The sequence below is a fragment of the Mobula birostris genome, chromosome 16, assembly GCF_030028105.1.
Source record: "Mobula birostris isolate sMobBir1 chromosome 16, sMobBir1.hap1, whole genome shotgun sequence".
NCBI lineage: Eukaryota > Metazoa > Chordata > Chondrichthyes > Myliobatiformes > Myliobatidae > Mobula > Mobula birostris.
In genome coordinates, this window is record NC_092385.1 from 81,681,593 (window position 1) to 81,692,438 (window position 10,846).

A 10,846-nucleotide genomic window follows, 5' to 3' on the forward strand; every position below is an offset into this window, starting at 1 on the left:
GCCTGTTCCGGGTTTCTAGAGCGTCGTCAGGCCCGGCCGGCCGGGTTAGCGGGTTGCCAGACCCAACTTGACGAAATTCAGGGCGGCGCGGGTAAACGGCGGGAGTAACTATGACTCTCTTAATGGGCCAGCAAGGAGTTTCTGATGAACATCGGCCGGGACATTTTGACGGCGGGGCAAGAACTAGTTGTTATTGAGGGCGAAGGGTTTGTCCTCAGCTGGTTGATTGTCGAATTGTCGGGACTGCCGGGCCGGTTAACGATTTGCCCGGCCGGCTTGGTTAACTATTTGCCCGGGCCGGGTTGGTTAACTAATTGTCAGGGTTGGGCTTGGTTAACCATTTGCCTGAGCCGGGTTGGTTAATGAATTGCCATGGCCGGGTTGATTAACGCATTGTCAGGGTTGGGCTTGGTTAACGATTTGCCCGAGCAGGGCGGGTGAACGCATTGTCAGGAGCGTGCGCGGTTGGTTCACGAAACTGCCTGTTCCGGGTTTCTAGAGCGTTGTCAGGCCCGGCCGGCCGGGTTAGCGGGTTGCCAGACCCAACTTGACGACATTCAGTGCGGCGCGGGTAAACGGCGGGAGTAACTATGACTCTCTTAAGGTAAGGAGGGGGGCCCATGGGCCAGCAAGGAGTTTCTGATGAACATCGGCCGGGACATTTCGACGGCGGGGCAAGACGTAGTTGTTTTTGAGGGCGAAGGGTTTGTCCTCAGCTGGTTGATTGCCGAATTGTCGGGACTGCCGGGCCGGTTACCGATTTGCCCGGCCGGCTTGGTTAACCATTTGCCCGAGCCGGGTTGGTTAGTGAATTGCCATGGCCGGGTTGGTTAACGCAGTTTCAGGGTTGGGCTTGATTAACGATTTGCCCGAGCAGGGTTGGCTAACGCATTGTCAGGAGCGTGCGCGGTTGGTTCACGAAACTGCCTGTTCCGGGTTTCTAGAGCGTCGTCAGGCCCGGCCGGCCGGGTTAGCGGGTTGCCAGACCCAACTTGACGAAATTCAGGGCGGCGCGGGTAAACGGCGGGAGTAACTATGACTCTCTTAAGGTAAGGAGGGGGGCCCATGGGCCAGCAAGGAGTTTCTGATGAACATCGGCCGGGACATTTTGACGGCGGGGCAAGAACTAGTTGTTATTGAGGGCGAAGGGTTTGTCCTCAGCTGGTTGATTGTCGAATTGTCGGGACTGCCGGGCCGGTTAACGATTTGCCCGGCCGGCTTGGTTAACTATTTGCCCGGGCCGGGTTGGTTAACTAATTGTCAGGGTTGGGCTTGGTTAACCATTTGCCTGAGCCGGGTTGGTTAATGAATTGCCATGGCCGGGTTGATTAACGCATTGTCAGGGTTGGGCTTGGTTAACGATTTGCCCGAGCAGGGCGGGTGAACGCATTGTCAGGAGCGTGCGCGGTTGGTTCACGAAACTGCCTGTTCCGGGTTTCTAGAGCGTTGTCAGGCCCGGCCGGCCGGGTTAGCGGGTTGCCAGACCCAACTTGACGACATTCAGTGCGGCGCGGGTAAACGGCGGGAGTAACTATGACTCTCTTAAGGAGTTTCTGATGAACATCGGCCGGGACATTTCGACGGCGGGGCAAGACGTAGTTGTTTTTGAGGGCGAAGGGTTTGTCCTCAGCTGGTTGATTGCCGAATTGTCGGGACTGCCGGGCCGGTTACCGATTTGCCCGGCCGGCTTGGTTAACCATTTGCCCGAGCCGGGTTGGTTAGTGAATTGCCATGGCCGGGTTGGTTAACGCAGTTTCAGGGTTGGGCTTGATTAACGATTTGCCCGAGCAGGGTTGGCTAACGCACTGTCAGGAGCGTGCGCGGTTGGTTCACGAAACTGCCTGTTCCGGGTTTCTAGAGCGTTGTCAGGCCCGGCCGGCCGGGTTAGCGGGTTGCCAGACCCAACTTGACGACATTCAGTGCGGCGCGGGTAAACGGCGGGAGTAACTATGACTCTCTTAAGGTATATAAGGAGGGGGGCCCATGGGCCAGCAAGGAGTTTCTGATGAACATCGGCCGGGACATTTTGACGGCGGGGCAAGAACTAGTTGTTATTGAGGGCGAAGGGTTTGTCCTCAGCTGGTTGATTGTCGAATTGTCGGGACTGCCGGGCCGGTTAACGATTTGCCCGGCCGGCTTGGTTAACCATTTGCCCGAGCCGGGTTGGTTACCGAATTGTCAGGGTTGGGCTTGGTTAACCATTTGCCTGAGCCGGGTTGGTTAATGAATTGCCATGGCCGGGTTGATTAACGCATTGTCAGGGTTGGGCTTGGTTAACGATTTGCCCGAGCAGGGCGGGTGAACGCATTGTCAGGAGCGTGCGCGGTTGGTTCACGAAACTGCCTGTTCCGGGTTTCTAGAGCGTTGTCAGGCCCGGCCGGCCGGGTTAGCGGGTTGCCAGACCCAACTTGACGACATTCAGTGCGGCGCGGGTAAACGGCGGGAGTAACTATGACTCTCTTAAGGTAAGGAGGGGGGCCCATGGGCCAGCAAGGAGTTTCTGATGAACATCGGCCGGGACATTTCGACGGCGGGGCAAGACGTAGTTGTTTTTGAGGGCGAAGGGTTTGTCCTCAGCTGGTTGATTGCCGAATTGTCGGGACTGCCGGGCCGGTTACCGATTTGCCCGGCCGGCTTGGTTAACCATTTGCCCGAGCCGGGTTGGTTAGTGAATTGCCATGGCCGGGTTGGTTAACGCAGTTTCAGGGTTGGGCTTGATTAACGATTTGCCCGAGCAGGGTTGGCTAACGCACTGTCAGGAGCGTGCGCGGTTGGTTCACGAAACTGCCTGTTCCGGGTTTCTAGAGCGTTGTCAGGCCCGGCCGGCCGGGTTAGCGGGTTGCCAGACCCAACTTGACGACATTCAGTGCGGCGCGGGTAAACGGCGGGAGTAACTATGACTCTCTTAAGGTATATAAGGAGGGGGGCCCATGGGCCAGCAAGGAGTTTCTGATGAACATCGGCCGGGACATTTTGACGGCGGGGCAAGAACTAGTTGTTATTGAGGGCGAAGGGTTTGTCCTCAGCTGGTTGATTGTCGAATTGTCGGGACTGCCGGGCCGGTTAACGATTTGCCCGGCCGGCTTGGTTAACCATTTGCCCGAGCCGGGTTGGTTACCGAATTGTCAGGGTTGGGCTTGGTTAACCATTTGCCTGAGCCGGGTTGGTTAATGAATTGCCATGGCCGGGTTGATTAACGCATTGTCAGGGTTGGGCTTGGTTAACGATTTGCCCGAGCAGGGCGGGTGAACGCATTGTCAGGAGCGTGCGCGGTTGGTTCACGAAACTGCCTGTTCCGGGTTTCTAGAGCGTTGTCAGGCCCGGCCGGCCGGGTTAGCGGGTTGCCAGACCCAACTTGACGACATTCAGTGCGGCGCGGGTAAACGGCGGGAGTAACTATGACTCTCTTAAGGTAAGGAGGGGGCCCATGGGCCAGCAAGGAGTTTCTGATGAACATCGGCCGGGACATTTCGACGGCGGGGCAAGACGTAGTTGTTTTTGAGGCGAAGGGTTTGTCCTCAGCTGGTTGATTGCCGAATTGTCGGGACTGCCGGGCCGGTTACCGATTTGCCCGGCCGCTTGGTTAACCATTTGCCCGAGCCGGGTTGGTTAGTGAATTGCCATGGCCGGGTTGGTTAACGCAGTTTCAGGGTTGGGCTTGATTAACGATTTGCCCGAGCAGGGTTGGCTAACGCACTGTCAGGAGCGTGCGCGGTTGGTTCACGAAACTGCCTGTTCCGGGTTTCTAGAGCGTTGTCAGGCCCGGCCGGCCGGGTTAGCGGGTTGCCAGACCCAACTTGACGACATTCAGTGCGGCGCGGGTAAACGGCGGGAGTAACTATGACTCTCTTAAGGTATATAAGGAGGGGGGCCCATGGGCCAGCAAGGAGTTTCTGATGAACATCGGCCGGGACATTTTGACGGCGGGGCAAGAACTAGTTGTTATTGAGGGCGAAGGGTTTGTCCTCAGCTGGTTGATTGTCGAATTGTCGGGACTGCCGGGCCGGTTAACGATTTGCCCGGCCGGCTTGGTTAACCATTTGCCCGAGCCGGGTTGGTTACCGAATTGTCAGGGTTGGGCTTGGTTAACCATTTGCCTGAGCCGGGTTGGTTAATGAATTGCCATGGCCGGGTTGATTAACGCATTGTCAGGGTTGGGCTTGGTTAACGATTTGCCCGAGCAGGGCGGGTGAACGCATTGTCAGGAGCGTGCGCGGTTGGTTCACGAAACTGCCTGTTCCGGGTTTCTAGAGCGTTGTCAGGCCCGGCCGCCGGCCGGGTTAGCGGGTTGCCAGACCCAACTTGACGACATTCAGTGCGGCGCGGGTAAACGGCGGGAGTAACTATGACTCTCTTAAGGTAAGGAGGGGGGCCCATGGGCCAGCAAGGAGTTTCTGATGAACATCGGCCGGGACATTTCGACGGCGGGGCAAGACGTAGTTGTTTTTGAGGGCGAAGGGTTTGTCCTCAGCTGGTTGATTGCCGAATTGTCGGGACTGCCGGGCCGGTTACCGATTTGCCCGGCCGGCTTGGTTAACCATTTGCCCGAGCCGGGTTGGTTAGTGAATTGCCATGGCCGGGTTGGTTAACGCAGTTTCAGGGTTGGGCTTGATTAACGATTTGCCCGAGCAGGGTTGGCTAACGCACTGTCAGGAGCGTGCGCGGTTGGTTCACGAAACTGCCTGTTCCGGGTTTCTAGAGCGTTGTCAGGCCCGGCCGGCCGGGTTAGCGGGTTGCCAGACCCAACTTGACGACATTCAGTGCGGCGCGGGTAAACGGCGGGAGTAACTATGACTCTCTTAAGGTATATAAGGAGGGGGGCCCATGGGCCAGCAAGGAGTTTCTGATGAACATCGGCCGGGACATTTTGACGGCGGGGCAAGAACTAGTTGTTATTGAGGGCGAAGGGTTTGTCCTCAGCTGGTTGATTGTCGAATTGTCGGGACTGCCGGGCCGGTTAACGATTTGCCCGGCCGGCTTGGTTAACCATTTGCCCGAGCCGGGTTGGTTACCGAATTGTCAGGGTTGGGCTTGGTTAACCATTTGCCCGAGCCGGGTTGGTTAATGAATTGCCATGGCCGGGTTGGTTAACGCAGTTTTCAGGGTTGGGCTTGATTAACGATTTGCCCGAGCAGGGTTGGCTAACGCACTGTCAGGAGCGTGCGCGGTTGGTTCACGAAACTGCCTGTTCCGGGTTTCTAGAGCGTTGTCAGGCCCGGCCGGCCGGGTTAGCGGGTTGCCAGACCCAACTTGACGACATTCAGTGCGGCGCGGGTAAACGGCGGGAGTAACTATGACTCTCTTAAGGTAAGGAGGGGGGCCCATGGGCCAGCAAGGAGTTTCTGATGAACATCGGCCGGGACATTTTGACGGCGGGGCAAGACGTAGTTGTTTTTGAGGGCGAAGGGTTTGTCCTCAGCTGGTTGATTGCCGAATTGTCGGGACTGCCGGGCCGGTTAACGATTTGCCCGGCCGGCTTGGTTAACCATTAGCCCGAGCCGGGTTGGTTACCGAATTGTCAGGGTTGGGCTTGGTTAACCATTTGCCCGAGCCGGGTTGGTTAATGAATTGCCATGGCCGGGTTGATTAACGCATTGTCAGGGTTGGGCTTGGTTAACGATTTGCCCGAGCAGGGTTGGCTAACGCACTGTCAGGAGCGTGCGCGGTTGGTTCACGAAACTGCCTGTTCCGGGTTTCTAGAGCGTTGTCAGGCCCGGCCGGCCGGGTTAGCGGGTTGCCAGACCCAACTTGACGACATTCAGTGCGGCGCGGGTAAACGGCGGGAGTAACTATGACTCTCTTAAGGTATATAAGGAGGGGGGCCCATGGGCCAGCAAGGAGTTTCTGATGAACATCGGCCGGGACATTTTGACGGCGGGGCAAGAACTAGTTGTTATTGAGGGCGAAGGGTTTGTCCTCAGCTGGTTGATTGTCGAATTGTCGGGACTGCCGGGCCGGTTAACGATTTGCCCGGCCGGCTTGGTTAACCATTTGCCCGAGCCGGGTTGGTTACCGAATTGTCAGGGTTGGGCTTGGTTAACCATTTGCCCGAGCCGGGTTGGTTAATGAATTGCCATGGCCGGGTTGGTTAACGCAGTTTCAGGGTTGGGCTTGATTAACGATTTGCCCGAGCAGGGTTGGCTAACGCACTGTCAGGAGCGTGCGCGGTTGGTTCACGAAACTGCCTGTTCCGGGTTTCTAGAGCGTTGTCAGGCCCGGCCGGCCGGGTTAGCGGGTTGCCAGACCCAACTTGACGAAATTCAGTGCGGCGCGGGTAAACGGCGGGAGTAACTATGACTCTCTTAAGGTAAGGAGGGGGGCCCATGGGCCAGCAAGGAGTTTCTGATGAACATCGGCCGGGACATTTTGACGGCGGGGCAAGAACTAGTTGTTATTGAGGGCGAAGGGTTTGTCCTCAGCTGGTTGATTGTCGAATAGTCGGGGCTGCCGGGCCGGTTACCGATTTGCCCGGCCGGCTTGGTTAACCATTTGCCCGGGCCGGGTTGGTTAACGAATTGTCAGGGTTGGGCTTGGTTAACCATTTGCCCGAGCCGGGTTGGTTAATGAATTGCCATGGCCGGGTTGGTTAACGCAGTTTCAGGGTTGGGCTTGATTAACGATTTGCCCGAGCAGGGTTGGCTAACGCACTGTCAGGAGCGTGCGCGGTTGGTTCACGAAACTGCCTGTTCCGGGTTTCTAGAGCGTTGTCAGGCCCGGCCGGCCGGGTTAGCGGGTTGCCAGACCCAACTTGACGAAATTCAGTGCGGCGCGGGTAAACGGCGGGAGTAACTATGACTCTCTTAAGGTAAGGAGGGGGGCCCATGGGCCAGCAAGGAGTTTCTGATGAACATCGGCCGGGACATTTTGACGGCGGGGCAAGAACTAGTTGTTATTGAGGGCGAAGGGTTTGTCCTCAGCTGGTTGATTGTCGAATAGTCGGGGCTGCCGGGCCGGTTACCGATTTGCCCGGCCGGCTTGGTTAACCATTTGCCCGGGCCGGGTTGGTTAACGAATTGTCAGGGTTGGGCTTGGTTAACCATTTGCCCGGGCCGGGTTGGTTAGCGAATTGCCATGGTTGGGTTGGTTAACGAATTGTCGGGTTTGGGCTTGGTTAACGACTTGACCGTGCAGGGTTGGTTAACGCCTTGTCAGGAGCGTGCGCGGTTGGTTCACGAAACTGCCTGTTCCGGGTTTCTAGAGCGTTGTCAGGCCCGGCCGGCCGGGTTAGCGGGTTGCCAGACCCAACTTGACGAAATTCAGTGCAGCGCGGGTAAACGGCGGGAGTAACTATGACTCTCTTAAGGTAAGGAGGGGGGGCACATGGGCCAGCAAGGAGTTTCTGATGAACATCGGCCGGGACATTTTGACGGCGGGGCAAGAACTAGTTGTTATTGAGGGCGAAGGGTTTGTCCTCAGCTGGTTGATTGTCGAATTGTCGGGACTGCCGGGCCGGTTAACGATTTGCCCGGCCGGCTTGGTTAACCATTTGCCCGAGCCGGGTTGTTTAGCGAATTGCCATGTATGGGTTGGTTAACGAATTGTCGGGTTTGGGCTTGGTTAACGACTTGATGTGCAGGGTTGGTTAACGAATTGTCGGGGTTGGGTTTGGTTAACGATTTGCCCGAGCAGGGTTGTTTAGCGAATTGTCAAGGGTTCGGCTTGGTTAACGACTTGACCGTGCAGGGTTGGTTAGCCCATTGTCAGGAGCGTGCGCGGTTGGTTCACGAAACTGCCTGTTCCGGGTTTCGAGAGCGTTGTCAGGCCCGGCCGGCCGGGTTAGCGGCTTGCCAGACCCAACTTAACGAAATTCATTGCAGCGCGGGTAATCGGCGGGAGTCGCTTGGTTAACGTTATGGCCGGGCCAGGCTGGTTAATCAATTGTCCAGGCCCGGTTGGTTACCCAATTGGCCAGGCCGGGGTGGATAACGAATTGGCTAGTCTCGGTTGGTTAACCAATTGCCCGGGCCGGGCCGGGTTGGTTAACGAATTGTCCGGGTCAGACTGGTTAATGAATTGGCATGTCCGAGTAGGTTAACGAATTGCCAGAGCCAGCTTGGTTAACGAATTGTCCGGCTGGGTTGGTGCACTCATTGCCAGGACAGGGTTGTTCAATGAATTGTCCGTTCCCAGTTGGTTCACGAATTGGCAAGGCCAGGGTGGTTAAGGAATTGTCCGGGCCAGGTTGGTTAACGAATTGCCCGTCCTGGCTGGTTAACGAATTGTCAGGGTCAGGTTGGTTAACGAATTGCCATGGCCGTGTAGGTTAACGAATTGCCAGAGCCAGCTTGGTTAACGAATTGTCCGGCCGGGTTGGTTAACGAATTGTCCGTTCCCAGTTGGTTCACGAATTGGCAAGGCCAGGGTGGTTAAGGAATTGTCCGGGCCAGGTTGGTTAACGAATTGCCCGTCCTGGCTGGTTAACGAATTGTCAGGGTCAGGTTGGTTAACGAATTGCCATGGCCGTGTAGGTTAACGAATTGCCAGAGCCAGCTTGGTTAACGAATTGTCCGGCCGGGTTGGTTAACGAATTGTCCGTTCCCAGTTGGTTCACGAATTGGCAAGGACAGGGTGGTTAACGAATTGTCCGGCCGGGTTGGTGCACTCATTGCCAGGACAGGGTTGGTTACCGAATTGTCCGTTCCCAGTTGGTTCACGAATTGGAAAACCAGGGTGGTTAAAGTATTGTCCGGGCCTGGTTGGTTAACGAATTGCCCGTCCTGGTTGGTTAACGAATTGTCCGGGTCAGGTTGGTTAACGAATTGCCAGGGTCTGGTTGGTTACCGAATTGTCCGGCCGGGTTGGTGCACTCATTGCCAGGACAGGGTTGGTTGACGAATTGCCCGTCCTGGTTGGTTAACGAATTGCCAGGGTCTGGTTGGTTACCGAATTGTCCGGCCGGGTTGGTGCACTCATTGCCAGGACAGGGTTGGTTGACGAATTGCCCGTCCTGGTTGGTTAACGAATTGCCAGGGTCTGGTTGGTTACCGAATTGTCCGGCCGGGTTGGTGCACTCATTGCCAGGACAGGGTTGGTTGACGAATTGCCCGTCCTGGTTGGTTAACGAATTGCCAGGGTCTGGTTGGTTACCGAATTGTCCGGCCGGGTTGGTGCACTCATTGCCAGGACAGGGTTGGTTAACGAATTGTCAGGGTCAGGTTGGTTAACGAATTGCCATGGCCGGGTAGGCTAACGAATTGCCAGAGCCAGCTTGGTTAACGAATTGTCCGGCCGGGTTGGTTAACGAATTGTCCCGGCCAGGTTGGTTAACGAATTGCCAGAGCCAGCTTGGTTAACGAATTGTCCGGCCGGGTTGGTGCACTCATTGCCAGGACAAGGTTGGTTAACGAATTGCCCGGTTCCGAATGGTTAACGAATTGCCCGGTCCCGTTCGGTTCACGAATTGCCCGCCCGCTGATTGTTAACTTTTCGCACCGGCGGGGGATGGCTTGGGTAACGAGCCTCCAAGATCTGTCGGTTAACCATTTGCCCGGTGGCAATTCGTTAACCAAGTCCGCTCCGGAAGTCTGGATGGGGGTCGGATTTGCCGGCCGAGGCCGACCCGGAGTTCCAGAGGCTCGGCCGCCGGGGTCAGATTCGGCCGCCCCTTTGACACATGCAATTTCTGTACGGGGGCATTGGCGGGGTTCCTGCAGATATATAGGGAGGCCGTTTTCACGAGTTGTTGAAGTATTCGGTAGATGGCACCGGCCTCCCCAATTGGTTAACCCGGGCCACGCGGCAGCTTTTCTGCACGATTCCGAAGATTGCTGGTATGGATTTTCGGACAAATACCCAATTGCGGAAGTCTGTCAGCGGGACCTATTCGCAGGCCCATGCCTGCCGAGGGGCGGCATTTTCCGTATGACTACCGGTGCTCCGGCCGCCGAATGGAAACCTTGCCCGAATGAATTTCTGACAAAGTCCCGAGGCGGGAGCCAGTAAGGGGACGTATTCGGCGGGCCGTGCCGGCCGAGCGGCGGCATTTTCGGAGGGACAACCGCAGGTCCCGCCGTCGATCCGAGACCTTGGCTGAAGAGTCGAAAGTAATCTAAGTCCCGACTCGGAAGTCAGAATGAAGGCGACTTCGGGGCCCTCCTGCCGACCGAGGCGGCCGATCGACGGCGGCACTACCGGAGGGCCGCCCGCCGAGCCAGCCGCGTGCCCTCGGCGCCACGCCGGTTAACCAATTGCCGTCGGAAGCCTGTGAAGGTCGGATCTGCCCCGTCGGGCGGGCCCGAGGTCCCCCGCGACCGGCATGAGCTCCGGGCGTCGTGCCGCCGGTTTGACACATGTCATTGTTGCACGGTCTGTCGCGGCTCTGGTTAACGAGTTAGGCCCGGAAGTCACTATGGGGGTCGGATTTGCCCCGCCTGGCGGGGCCAGAGTGCGACCTTCCCGGCAGGACTTCCGGGAGGCATCCCGCCGACTTGACACATGCAATTTCTGTACGGGGGGATTGGCGGGGTTCCCGGAGATTTACGGGAACACGTTTTCCAGACACACTTAGCAGGGTGACTAGTGGTACGGTTGACACAGTGCAGAGTTCTAAGTGAGCCTTACTCAATTGTGACTCAGTAAGCGGGAGGCCGGGCGAGCTCCGACTTACAATGATAAAAGCTTTTTTTCGCTATTTCCGAAAAAAATGACAAAGTCCAAGAACGCAGCGGGGGCTGCGGACAGACAGAGTCTGAGCGCGGACCGCGGGCGGCGGCCGGCAGACCGACGGTGGCAAAAGCTTTTATATCGATCCGAAAAGCAAAGAGGCATTGTGTGTACCAAGACGGAGAAGGGACAAGCCTGCCGCTGGTGCCCTCGCGAGTGTCGTCTGCGTTAGACCTCTGTTCCC